Genomic DNA, 14,827 nt, shown 5'->3' with positions numbered 1-14,827 from the left:
CACAAAATAAAAATGAGCCCGCCGTGTAGCTGTATACCGCCGTGTATACTCGGAGTCGGAATCGTCATCACATTCACCATCATCAATCTCAGTTGCTTTGCTCCTACTGCGTAACTTCGGCACTTCCAGAGACCGCCCATGGAGCGCCCATGTTGCTTTATTGGGTGACGTGACGTCAGTGACGTCAAAACGATGTACCGCGCACTTTCGCGCACTTTCTGTTACTTGTCCTGGAGGCTGGTCACGTGGGTAACGTTAATCGATTATCGCGTCTCAGCGCATCGATGCAGAATCGTTTAATGCCGCATCGCGATGCATCGTCAAAACGATTATTTTTGACAGGCCTAATATATATATATATATATACACACACACACACACATACATGCAAAAGTTTAGGTACCCCTGACAATTTCCATGATTTTCATTTATAAATAATTCGGTGTTTGGATCAGCAATTTCATTTTGATCTATCAAATAACTGAAGGACACAGTAATATTTCAGTAGTGAAATGAAGTTTATTGGATTAACAGAAAATGTGCAATATGCATCAAAACGAAATTAGACAGGTGCATAAATTTGGGCACCCCAACAGAAATATTGCATCAATATTTAGTAGAGCCTCCTTTAGCAGAAATAACAGCCTCTAGACGCTTCCTATAGCCTGTAATGAGTGTCTGGATTCTGGATGAAGGTATTTTGGACCATTCCTCCTTGCAAAACATCTCCAGTTCAGTTAGGTTTGATGGTTGCCGAGCATGGACAGCCCACTTCCAATCCCACCCCACAGATTTTCAATGATATTTATGTCTGGAGACTGGGATGGCTATTCCAGAACATTGTACTTGTTCATCTGCATAAATGCCAGAGTAGATTTTGAGCAGAGTTTTGGGTCGTTGTCTTGTTGAAATATCCAGCCCCGGCGTAACTTCAACTTTGCGACTGATTCCTCAACATTATTCTCAAGTATCTGCTGATATTGAGTGGAATTCATGCGACCCTCAACTTTAACAAGATTCCCAGTACCGGCACTGGCCACACAGCCCCACAGAATGATGTAACATCCACCAAATTTTACTGTGGCTAGCAAGTGTTTGTCTTGGAACGCTGTGTTCTTTTGCCGCCATGCATAACGCCCCTTGTTATGACCAAATAACTCAATCTTTGTTTCATCAGTCCACAGCACCTTCTTCTAAAATGAAGCTGGCTTGTCCAAATGTGCGTTTGCATACCTCAAGCGCAGAAAAGGCATCTTCCGCATCACTCTCCCATACAGCTTCTCCTTGTGCAAAGTGCACTGAATTGTTGAACGATGCACAGTGACACCATCTGCAGCAAGATGATGATGTAGGTCTTTGGAGGTAGTCTGTGGGCTGTTTTTGACCGTTCTCACCTTTCTAATTTACAATTTTTCTTCGTTCTCTTGCTTTTTTTATTTGAAAAGGAAGGCATCTAAGCTTTTTTTTGTTCAGACCATGGAAAGCACTTGTTTATTGGTGGGTGAATTTATCCACCAATCGGCAAGAACAACCCAGTTTGTTCACCAAAAATGGTCCGGCATCTAAACTTACATTCTTGTATTTCAAATAAAGATACCAAGAGAATGAAGACAATTTGATAATAGGAGTCAATTAGAAAGTTGCTTAAAATCGCATGCTCTATCTGAAACACAAAAGAAAAAATTTGGGTTCAGTGTCCCTTTAAGAGCTGTTAGCAGGCAGTCTGGATGGGTTTGCAGAAAGACTCTCCCTGCATCGCCAGACTCTAACTTTCGTCAATGCTCTCACTGAGAGGTTGACAAGACTACTTAAAACTCCAGTCCCATATTGAAGGGCAAATACCCCTCCTAAGGAACTACTCCGAAATCTTCTGACACTTCTCTGCCATCCTCCTGTGAAGAAAGGCAAAGAATGACTGGGGGATGGGGGAAATGGAAGAGGTATTTAAGCCTTTGGCTGGGGTGTCTTTGCCTCCTCCTGGTGGCCAGGTTCAGTATTTCCCAACAGTAAGGAATGATGCAGTCGACTCTCCTTATATATTTTTTTTTTTAAAGGGCCATTATACACTCATTTTTTCTTTGCATAAATGTTTTGTAGATTATCTATTAATAAAGCCCATCATGTTTTGTTTTTTTTAAAAAATTATAATTTTGCTTATTTTTAAATACCATTGCTCTGATTTTCAGACTCCTAACCAAGCCCCAAAGTTTTATTTGAATACCGTCAGCTACCTGCTCCTGTTTGTGTAAAGGGTCTTTTCATATGCAAAAGAAGGGGGAGGGGGGGAGTGTCTTATTTTCCACTTGCAGTGGGCTTTCCAACTGCCTTTTCAACAGAGCTAAACTGAAAGCTTCTAAGTAAGTTTTTAAACCGTTTTATACTGGATTTTTATATTAGTAGCTGTGCATTTTATTCTTTATAGTAAGTGTCTATTACATGCAGTTATATGAAAATGAGTGTATACTGTCCCTTTAAGTAGAAAAAAAAAAAAGGTATTGATCTAGGCCCATTATGGTATATTTCATGCCACCATTTCACCACCAAATGCAATCATATAAAATAAATAGTTAAAGTGAAAGTAAACGTATTTGCTATTCATGACATTAAAATACTTGTGAAAAAATGGTCAGTTTCATTCATCATTTTTTTTTGTGCAGCTTTGTTCTCTTAATATTTACCTTTGAAGCAGCAAAAGTATCTCGCCCTTCCTCCCCCCGCATCAAATAAATATTTGAGGTGTGCACTTATGAATACCGCTTTATTCCCCCCCAGTGGCGTCTATGTCCCATGTACAAACGCGCCCACGTTGAAATGCGCATTCGGCTTTTACAGAATTTAATCCTATGCAAGAAGCGCGTTGATGTACTCGTGCATGCTCAGATACATGAGCAGGGAAACCCAAGTAGTACGTCACTGCATCCCCACACAGCGATCGCAAAAACTACTACGCTCTCTGATCAAATACTAAACAATGAATCGAGTGATTCATTGTTTAGTATGTATCAGAGCAGAGAGTGTATTTTTGTGCATGCGCTAAAAATTATTCACAAGATCGAGGACGGATCACTACGTATAGAGCGGATGAGACCGCTCTTACGTTTAACACTCACAAACCAGGAAATGAGCAAGGGGCGGAGGAACCTCGCAAACGGTAGGATTTATAAAACATAAATCATTTATCTTTCGGGACGGAGTTTAGAATAAAAAACCTAGCGACAACATATTTTACAACTTAGTTAATGCAAAGCATTAATCGTGGATCTTCAAATTGACTAACTTTTTCGCAAACTTTGGGTTTCTCACTGAAATTAAATTACATACAGCTTGTGCAATCATGACACAAATGATTGTAAAAGCTACTCTGGGATCCCCTTTGTTCGACCAGGCATCTGACTTCATATGAAAGCGGAGCACCGATCATGCTCCAGCTCCATATAAAAAGACAGATCCCATGAGCTCAGGAACTCCAGCTCTCGACTGTAACTTTACAGCTGAAACTGCTGGAGCTTCCTGCAGCTCGGACGTCTGTCTATCGTACCGAATGACATACGTATATATAAAGTACCACATGACGTATATATACACGTCCTATTTGGTTAAATCTCTCTATATTATACATTCTATTTCTACATTTAGCTCCATATAAAACTAAATCCTCTCCCACCATGTTGCAACCTATAAATACCGCTATTTTCTCATATAATTCACCTGCAACATCATAACTCTCTCTACTCTTTGTAGATTGCTTATACTTGTATTTTATTACAAGGACTACAATTCTTTCCTCCTCATCTCATGTCCAACTTTCTAAGCACAAATATTACTAGACATGCGGACTTGGCAGTTTTGTTAACTGTTGAATGCGGCGGCCACTGGTGCAATTAGGCTCTTATCTGAGCCAGATTTTTTTTGTGTAAAAGTGCAACACAGTAAGATCTGGATTTTTGCAAATCTTAGTGTGTTGCACTTTTACAAGCAGTTAACAAAACTGCCGAATGCACATGTCTAAATATTACTAACTTATCCATGCAGCAGGGCTTACAGAGATGAAGGCATGAACATAACCACACAGAGTTAAAGGGACAGTCAACACCAAAATTGTTAATGTTTAAAAAGAGAGATAATGTCTTTACTACCCATTCCCCAGCTTTGTCCAACCAACATTGTTATATTAATATGACTTAAAGTAGAAAATACCAATGGCACTCCTTAGATATATTGAGCCCCAATCCCTAAATAAGCCACCGAGTAAGGTAGGGTGTAGATGCTGTGAATTAAATTTTACTGAACACAATTAAGAAAGAGAGGTAGTAAGACTACCTCTCCAAAAAGAATACACATTAAGCACTCAGGGGGCACAAGAAAATATAAATTAGGTAACTTATAAATTGCAAATAATATTGTACTGGAGATTATATCAAATGGGGGAGAACACACATACAATTAACCCCTTAATGACCACAGCACTTTTCCATTTTCTGTCCGTTTGGGACCAAGGCTATTTTTACATTTTTGCGGTGTTTGTGTTTAGCTGTAATTTCCCTCTTACTCATTTACTGTACCCACACATATTATATACCGTTTTTCTCGCCATTAAATTAACTTTCTAAAAATACCATTATTTTCATCATATCTTATAATTTACTATAAAAATTTTTATAAAATATGAGGAAAAAATGGAAAAAAACCACACTTTTTTTTAACTTTGACCCCCAAAATCTGTTACACATCTACAACCACCAAAAAGAAAACATGCTAAATAGTTTCTAAATTTTGTCCTGAGTTTAGAAATACCTAATATTTACATGTTCTTTGCTTTTTTTGAAAGCTATAGGGCCATAAATACAAGTAGCATTTTGCTATTTCCAAACTACTTTTTTTCAAAATTAGCGCTAGTTACATTGGAACACTAATATCTTTCAGGAATCCCTGAATATCAATTGACATGTATATATTTTTTTTTTAGAAGACATCCCAAAGTATTGATCTAGGCCAATTTTGGTATATTTCATGCCACCATTTCACCGCCAAATGCGATCAAATACAAAAAATCGTTCACTTTTTCACAAATTTTTTCACAAACTTTCGGTTTCTCACTGAAATTATTTACAAACAGCTTGTGCAATTATGGCACAAATGGTTGTAAATGCTTCTCTGGGATCCCCTTTGTTCAGAAATAGCAGACATATATGGCTTTGGCATTGCTTTTTGGTAATTAGAAGGCCGCTAAATGCCGCTGCGCACCACACGTGTATTATGCCCAGCAGTGCAGGGGTTAATTAGGGAGCTTGTAGGGAGCTTGTATGGTTAATTTTAGCTTTAGTGTAGTGTAGTAGACAACCCAAAGTATTGATCTAGGTCCATTTTGGTATATTTCATGCCACCATTTCACCGCCAAATGCGATCAAATAAAAAAAAAAACGTTAAATTTTTCACAATTTTAGGTTTCTCACTGAAATCATTTACAAACAGCTTGTGCAATTATGGCACAAATGGTTGTAAATGCTTCTCTGGGATCCCCTTTGTTCAGAAATAGCAGATATATATGACTTTGGCGTTGCTTTCTGGTAATTAGAAGGCCGCAAAATGTTGCTGCGCATCACACGTGTATTATGGCTAGCAGTGAAGGGGTTAATTAGGAAGTTTGTAGGGAGCTTGCAGGGTTGATTTTAGCTTTAGTGTAGAGATCAGCCTCCCACCTGACACATCAGACCCCCTGATCCCTCCCAAACAGCTCCCTTCCCTCCCCCACCCCACAATTGTCCCCGCCATCTTAAGTACTGGCAGAAAGTCTGCCAGTACTAAAATAAAAGCTTTTTGCGGGGTTTAGTTTTTAAAAAAAAAAAAAAAAAAAATCTTCTGCTGTGTAGGACCCCCCTTAGCCTCCAACCTCCCTGATCCCCCCCAAAACAGCTCTGTAACCTTCCCTATCTGCCTTATTGGGGGCCATCTTGGGTACTGGCAGCTGTCTGCCAGTACCCAGCTTGCACAAAAAAGGGCTTTTTTTTTTTTCTGTAGTGTAGCTTCCCCAAACACCCCCACCACAAACCCCCACCACCTCATTGATCGTATTTTTTTTTTTTTAGTTTTTTTAACTGATTGCCTTTTTCTGTAGTGTAGCGGTTCCCACCCGCTCCCTCCCCATGCACGCGCCCGCGCGCGTCCGTGCGCGCCCCCGGGCATCCCCGCCCACGATCCCGCCCCCCTCCACATCTCCAGGGCCATCGATGGCCGCCACCCACCTCCCGGTACTGCTCCCACCCACCAACGAAGGAAGCCACCGATCTCCGGTGCAGAGAGGGCCACAGAGTGGCTCTCTCTGCATCGGATGGCTTCAAAAGGTTATTGCAGGATGCCTCCATATCGAGGCATCACTGCAATAACCGGAAAGCAGCTGGAAGCAAACAGGATCGCTTCCAGCTGCTTTCCACACCAAGGACGTGCAGGGTACGTCCTCAGGCGTTAACTGGCTTTTTTTTTTGAGGACGTACCCTGCACGTCCTCGGTCGTTAAGGGGTTAAAATGTAACTTTTATTGGGGTTAGATAAAATTAGGAAAATACAATTAAAATCACACTTAGGTACTTTACGTAGTGTATGTATTAGGTAATTTAGATAGACGTGCTTAGTATTCAGTGTGTAATACAGGATTATTTGTTACTGTGCTTTTACTGATAATGATGACGCTGAGATTAGTATCATTAAAAGATTGCCACCTCTATTTTATAACCACGTTTGTACAGTTGTTGTATTAATAATACTGTGATGATGCAACTGGTGCACCAACTGTATAGTAATCTTGTTGCAATATTTATAGTGACAACAACTAAATAGGTAACAATAATACTGTTATTCAGCGTTTGTATAGCTGATACAAGAGGTATATAGTAATTTCATTACAATGTTGCTAGTTGTAATTCACTAATATTACCAGTCATATACAAGGAGACCGCTCATTGTAGTTATAGAACTGGCCTGTTGCTAGTATTTGCACCGCAGAATTATTGGTATACTTTTATCCTTACCGCATATTATTACATATAGTAATGTAAAACAGGCTTAGTGTGACAGTTATAAATTGTGGTATAGTCCTATTGATGTGCTCAATTGGAGCAGTAAACCCGTTGCTCGTATGTATAAAGATACAATGTATCTACATAATATAGGTCATGTTAGCCCAGTTAATAGTATAATACAGCTTGTGTCACCCCTATTGGCTATCAAACTTATAAGGATGACTAGTATTTATAATTTGTGATTTTAGCGATTCAGCAACCGCGGAATAGGTCAATGATGCTTGATTTACAATATTTCTAGTTGCTGATCGCAAATCGTAGCATTACAAGCTGTAATATACCACTCTTATTTTAATACATTTCAGCAATAAGCGCTTATGGCATAAAGAAATATAAACAAGGTTTGGTATAATATAGTTATAGCTTCTGGTATGGTGCTATTATAGTGCTCAGTCTGAGCAGTAAACCTGTTGCTCTTTTTAGCATTTCAGCGACCATTACACCAGTATACAACACACTTGGCGTCTAATAGTGCCACATCACTACGGTTTACAATTAGTAAAGTTATATATACACTACAGTAAAGGTAAAGTAGCCTAAGGCTTTCTAAAAACACAAGAGCTCCTAAGACCCCTCACCAATGCCCTAGCGTCCCTAACTTTTAAACCTCTAAATTTCTGCCTGTTTCTAAGCCAGTATAGTCAGCCTCTTATGAAATGCTTTTTTATTAGCTTTTCACAACAAGAGACTGCGGGCCATATAGATAACATTGTGCACTAGTTGACTAAAATGCATGTCAATAGATAATAAATAAATAGCCATATGATCAGGGGGCTGTTAAAAAAGGCTTAGATACAAGGTAATCATAGAGGTTAAAAGTATATTAATTTACCATGTTCGCTATGCAAAAGTTGGGAATGGGTAATAAAGGGAGTATCTATCTTTTTAAACAATAACAATTTTGGAGTAGACTGTCCCTTTAAGGAATAAACAGAATCTTAAAGGGGTAGTAAACCTAGCAAATAATGTTATATAATTCTGCACAGTGCATAATTATATAACATTTGCTTAGCGCCAGCTTTCTAAAGCAAAGGATTAGAGAGATATTTTATAACGAAAATTGAATTTTACAGAACGCCGCTCCTGGCTCTATTGAGAGGGTCTAGTTTTTTTTTACTCCTAAGCGCATCACGGGCACGCTGTCTAGTCATAACTGGCCTGATCGCGCTATTAAACTTAATGTAGCTTGCTCCTGCTACAAGACCAGAGCGGGAGCAAGGTACATTAAGTTTAATAGCGCGAATGGGGCGCGCTGTGACTAGACAGCGTGCCCGCGATGCGCTTAGGAGTAAAAAAAAACTCTCAGTAGAGCCAGGAGCAACGTTCTGTAAAATTCAATTTTTCTCTAATCCTTTGCTTTAGAAAGCTGGCGCTAGGCTAATGTTGTATAATTCTGCACTATGTGCAGAATTATATAACATTATTTGATAGGTTGACTGCCCCTTTAAGATTGTAATATAAAATATTTAATTATGTGTATTGAAAATAAACATATATTCTTTGGTTATTTTGCACTTTTTCCCATATTTTAAAGGGACAGTAAACACTTGAGATGGTATTATAAATAATTTATGTGTAGTTTAAAATTTATATATATATATATATATATATATATATATATATATATATATATATATATAAAATTGTATTATTTATTAGCCCCCATCCCTGTAATTTCAGTCTGAAAATGAAATAGTTTTTAAATACTTATAACTGATAGAGCAAATGCCAGGATTCACAAGCCTAACCTACACCATATGTCCCTAATTGGCTCCAGCAGAGACGATAAGATAAGAACTGCAAAACAATGGAGAGTTTCTTAACATTAATGAAAGCAGCAAGCTGTGTCTACTCAAGTAACAAGTCCGGATTGGCTCCTTCAAATAAGGTAAGTGATGCACGGAGTTTGGCTATTAAAAATCAATTGCAGCAAAAAAAAGGTGATAATGAATTCAAACATTTTCAAAGCCCACCCAGTATGTTTATTGCAGAAAATTCTTATTATTAAGATGTTTACTCTCCCTTAAAGGGACAGTGTACACCAGTTTTAATATAACTGCATATAATAGACACTACTATAAAGAAGAATATGCACAGATACTGATCTAAAAATACAGTATAAAACCTTTTAAAAAAGCTCCCAGTTTAGCATTGTTGATGAGGTTAAGCAGGAACACCCAGTGAAAGGGGCTGGAAAAAGAGCAGATACTTCCCACCTCCCCTCTTCCCTGCATATGAAAAGACAGATAACATAAACAGGAGCCTGCAGAAGTCTGTAAACGTGTGTATGCATCTGACACTGTGGGGCTTGGTTTGGAGTCTGAAAATCAGCACAATGTTCTTTAAAAAATAAGCAAAACTATACAGTTTTATAAAAACACTACCAGATGGGCTATATAAATAGATAATCGACAAAACATTTATGCTAGTGTACAATGTCCCTTTAATGTCTGAAAACTGGGTTTTCCATTTCCAAGAACTGGCAGAGCACATCACAGACTTAACAAACCTAACAGCTACATATTCATCCCTAACTGGTCTTAACAGAGATGATAACAAAATGACTGTGGCTAAACTGGTTTGCTCCAGTACCAAGTCTACATTGGCCACTCCAAATAAAGCAAGCGGTGGTGGTGAGGAGGTGTTTGGGTACAGAAAAACAAGTGCAGCAGACACGATTTTAATGTATTCAAAACATTTGTAATTACATGGTGCTTCAAGTCCCTTTAAAAGGGAGTTTTTAATGTGATAATAAAATCTTCTCATTTGTTTAAGCATTACACTTCTACACAAATACTTTTTAAAAACTATGCATTTAACCTAAGCAAACACTTTGTGCTCTGGTGTTGATCCAATGTGGCTGTTTATCTGAGAAGGGTTGCTAGCCATTCAGCAGACAGTCAAGATCCGCCCACATCTGGGCAAATGCTTGTAATATCAATAGCCGCTGTCACTGCTGCAACCTCTAAACAGCAAAGCTCAATTTAAAGCCAGGTGAGATATCAGTGTAACAAAACACAAATGTATAGCTGTCCTGCTGCTAAAAGGAAATGTAGTACATTACAATTGGTTTGTGAGCAAATCAGAATTACCATGGAGGAGGAAGAGTTTAGCCCATGTGCCAAACAATTTGTGCTTTCATTGAACCTAGTGTTGGTAACTCTTTCATTCAACCACTAGATTTGCTTCTATCACACCTCTTGGGCAGGGTATTCCATACAAAGCATTACCAGACAGTAAAATGTAAGGTTTCCCAACAAATCCTGGGCCTCTCAACAATGAGCTCATAACGTACAATATGGCAGGGCGTCTTTGTAGATTTTTATACACGTGTATGACTGCATACTCTTCACAAGATAAAAAGGTTAATCAGTGCAAAATCTATTCACTTCAAAGAGTGCTCTACCAATGTCATATAAATAAGAAGGCTTTCTCATTCTGTTGGCCTCAGCCAGGCATGTTCCTCACATTTACTAGTAATACTATCAGTGACAAACGTACAAAAGAGGTTCTTTATTCTTTTAGTCACAAATGCACACACAAGCAGCACAAGGAGGGCTTCATCATGAGTCTGCACAGACTGCATAACAGACAGACATGTGCTCCCTAGTCCTGTCATCATAATCCCTTCATGACTTTGCTTTACACATACACAGTTCTCCCTGTTTGTGTCGCACAAACAATATGTACTTCATGATTCAGTGTTACACACACAATGCTCTCTGAATGCTTCCTTGTCACTCAGTGGATATTGTCTGTCACAGTCACATGGCTTCTCAAGTCTGTCAAGTGTCACACACCGCTAAATAATGTTTGTTTCCGTTTTACTTTTCCAGGTCTGCCCAGCGTCCATGCCATACTTTTTTGAGCCAGCAATTTCCACACACCCTTTCTTAACGCAACACACAAATCACGACAGCTGCCTGCGTGATAGGACGACAGCAACTTTAAAGGCCACCTGCAGGACACCCAAACACGCTAGCAGAGAATAACAGCTACGCACTTAAAATGACCTACACTCAACAACCCAATAAACAGAAAGAAATCACTATAAAAGTAAAGTTATAATACTTACAGCAGGAAAATCAAACACAGATACTCAGAAAACAAGGGAAACTACAACACAAGAGACAAAATAAAAATAAAAAAAACACAAAACAGAAACAAAAACTACATTCAAATACAAAACAAAGAAATAAAGAAAATCAAAATATACAAACACAAACTAGATACTAATAGTTTAAAAAAATATTGTCCACAGTATATCCAAACGCAAGTATACAGACCAACCATAAGTGTTAAATACCTATAAAAGACACACACACACAACAGGTTAACAACTAGATCACTATACCAGAAAAAAATATTTTAAATATAAATAAACTATAAACAAACACACACACACAGTTATCAGCATTGGAGGCCCCAAAAACACACACATATCACAACAGCCCAAGGCCTAGCGTTAGCATTAGGCCTCACACAGTGCAGCAGCTAGGGACTTTGTGCTTTGCAAGACTCCATTTACCAGTAAGGGGTTAATAGAGACTGTGCCACATTAGCATAACTTTTGGAGGAAAAAAGGGTTATTCCCACTGCTAATATTTACCAGTCATGAGGACCATGTCTACAAAAAAGCAGTCTAAAAATGTACAGGAACTCGACTGCGATCCACTCACACACTGTCTGCAGTTATGCTGCTAAATAGAATATAGACGTGCATTTGTGTGGTTTTTATTTCCATAAAAAAAAGCACGGCCATTCACAAATCAGGGGACAAAATATATAATGGAGCAGCATTTTTAAAAATCCTTTCTTCTTACTTGGCCCTCATAAAAATAATAAAATTAAAGCTGCATTGCCAGCTACAATTTCCCATGCACCAAGTACAATAAGACAGGATGTGGGGTACATAGTAAATTGTTTAAATGTGTTTACAAAGAGTGTGAATGTAACCACTTTTTAGTCCAGTCTAAGGCCATATCAGCCTTCAACAGCCTTGGGAAGATTACAGTAACCCAATATATACACAAGCATCATTTCTTTGTACTGACATAAGGAGATAAGAAGCAAAACCTCATACCATCACCCTCCTTGTTTACACGCTTAGGAAACTGTCAAAACAAATTATCCAGAACAATATTCAGACACTAGAACAGAAAGTTCCCCCCCACTCATGTTTCACACAAACTGTAAATCATATATTTATATCTTCCTCAAACCAAGCAGTTAATGCTTAGACTGTGAAGGTGTTGGTGACTGGTAACAGACAAGGTGAACTGCTGAAAACAGGCAGATAGATACACCATAAGAGACCAATACTTTTCCACCAGAGCATGCGTCACACCCCTTTCTTGCTAAAGAGGCCTGTACGAATTGCTTTGTAATAGATGCAGGCCACTTTAACCAGGAAAGGGTAAAACCAGCATTACTAATAGGATCTAACGCTAGCATTTGTGCACATAATAATAGCATATCTTTCCATAGCACGGTTAGCACCACATCACCTCCAACTAGTAGTACCCCCACCCCATGTGCAGTTTTGCATGGGAGCTTACCTCTGTGCAGATTGAGGCAGGACGTTTAAATCCCTTTTCTCTTATGGACAGTAACACAGAACGTAGAAAATATAAGTCGGTGAAATACAAAATAATAAAAAAAAAAAAATAACACGGTGCAGGGTTTCCTTCTAGCTTTCCTTTATTTTTTCCCTCCCCTTAAAAACAAAAACAAAAAACCCACAAAAATAAGCTTGCTGTTTTGTAAATCCTGAAGTGCTGTAATGTTTTGGAGTTTAATATTTTTCTTGCTGTGCTCCTCGTTCTTTCTTTCTTGTTCTCTTTCCTCCGTGTGTCAGTAACACAGACAGAGAGGAAAAGGGGAAAAAAAACCTAGTTATTCAGCTCCTCCCTCCTCCTATTTGTGTATTATATCCTTTTAATACAGTAAATGCTGTATTAAAAGGGTGCCACCTGGAGGACACTGTGTGTACTACATGCTTAGCTTTCTCCACCCTCACTCTTCCTTGGTCACTTTCTATACATTTTAAGGTGGTAGCATAGTTACAATTTGCACAATAATAATTTGTATCATACCAATGAACTAATATTGCCTCGGTAATGCAATATATTTATGAATGATAAATAACAATAATAATTCTGACATTTACTGACACATTTAATAGGGTTTAACTTTCTCAGTGGCTAGCATTGCACCAGGAACATCTAGAACAGTTCTGTCCAATATTTTGGGGAATTTTCAGAATACTGATATACTGTTCTAATGCAGCATGCCAATTTTATTTCCCCCAGCACACCATACACAGCACACCCTTTACCACCATTTACCAACACACCACTTCAGCTAATAAAACCTGCAACATGTACAACTTTCAATTTAAAAAAAAAAAAACAACAAAAACACATACCATTAAAAAAGGCACATTCTTTACTTGTGTCCTACAAAACTATCTTGCCACCAGTTGGACAGCCATGATCACTAAACAATTTGCCCAAATACCTTGTTTAGAACTCGCTTTCTTTCAAAAAATAAAGTCAAATGTAATAACTATGAGATTGACAAATATGTATATAATATTTATCAGCAATCCATTCCCAATGATTTTCATGTATAATAAACATTTTAAAAGCAATTAAAATTATAAATGTGTAAGCAAAATATGCAGTTTTGCAGTCCAGGGACATACCCCTTGAAAAATCTATTGATCGTATTAAGAAACATGTGTTCTTTAGATTGGTAATTAGCTGTTCTCCATAAGAATAGCAGACAATTGGGTGACTGGGCACGGGTTACACAATCTCCCTCAAAAGCTCAATCCTAGGTCCCACCACTCGTATTTTTCACAACTCAGCAGTTATTTTATCCCCTTGGTAGCCAGTAACACAGGTACACTGTAGTGATTTGACCCCTTTGACTACCAGGAGCACACACATACAGCAATGATTTAATACCCCCTTGTCTGTCTGTAACACATATAATAAAAACTGCACAGTGTTGCTTTTTTGAGACATATTTGTAATGCATAGAGGCTTAGGAGACACCTTACATTTAGCTGACACTTAGGGGACATTTAAGTGTCCAGTATTGCTGACCCAATCAATCGTGCGACTAGTGCCACTCCGCATGCTTCCCTTGCTCTGTGGGTCCAGAGCAGCACTTGTACTATATGTTTTCTGGGGTTAAACACAATAGTGTATGGTCGAAAGTCTTAAAGGAATAGTTTAGTCAAAATTAAACTTTCATGATTCAGATAGAGCATGCAACTTTCTAAATTACTCCTGTTATCAATTTTCTTTGTTCTCTTGGTATCTTTATTTGAATTTAAGCTAAGGAAAATCATGAAAGTTTAATTTTGACTAGACTATTCCTTTAAAATTCCATGCTCTAAAAAATATTTTTTGGACTATTATTGCCCTTTAATATTTCTTTATATATATATATGTGTGTGTGTGTGTCATAGTTGCCAACAGTCCCTGATTTCCAGGGACAGTCCCTGGATTTTGTTGTATGTCCCTGGATTTATTTTGTCCCTGAAAATCTCTTTTACACAACATTTGTTGTTTGCATATATATATATATATATATATATATATATATATATATATATATATATATACACACACGCATACATATATACAGATAGATAGATGATAAATAGATATAGTGTATTATTTAAATATAATTCATTCCTAATGGAATATTGTTATTATTAAATGGGTTCACATATTATTT

The 14,827-nt window shown here is 38.0% G+C and overlaps 1 protein-coding gene across 7 annotated transcripts in view; it reads right to left on the bottom strand.

Annotated features, from left to right (window-relative positions):
- The window catches only part of THRA (thyroid hormone receptor alpha), a 672,980-nt gene extending 660,044 nt beyond the window's left edge, over positions 1–12,936 (bottom strand). For all 7 annotated transcript variants that reach the window (XM_053698205.1, XM_053698250.1, XM_053698223.1 and 4 more), the window contains exon 1: positions 12,634–12,936. The gene's annotated coding sequence lies outside the window, so the exon portion shown is untranslated. The remainder of the gene's footprint in view (positions 1–12,633) is intronic.
- Between the last annotated feature and the right edge of the window lie 1,891 nt (positions 12,937–14,827).

Source organism: Bombina bombina, chromosome 1 (assembly GCF_027579735.1).
Source record: "Bombina bombina isolate aBomBom1 chromosome 1, aBomBom1.pri, whole genome shotgun sequence".
Taxonomy (NCBI): Eukaryota; Metazoa; Chordata; class Amphibia; order Anura; family Bombinatoridae; genus Bombina; species Bombina bombina.
The sequence above is the reverse complement of the archived record's forward strand: the minus strand, read 5'-3'. Positions and strand labels throughout refer to the sequence as shown.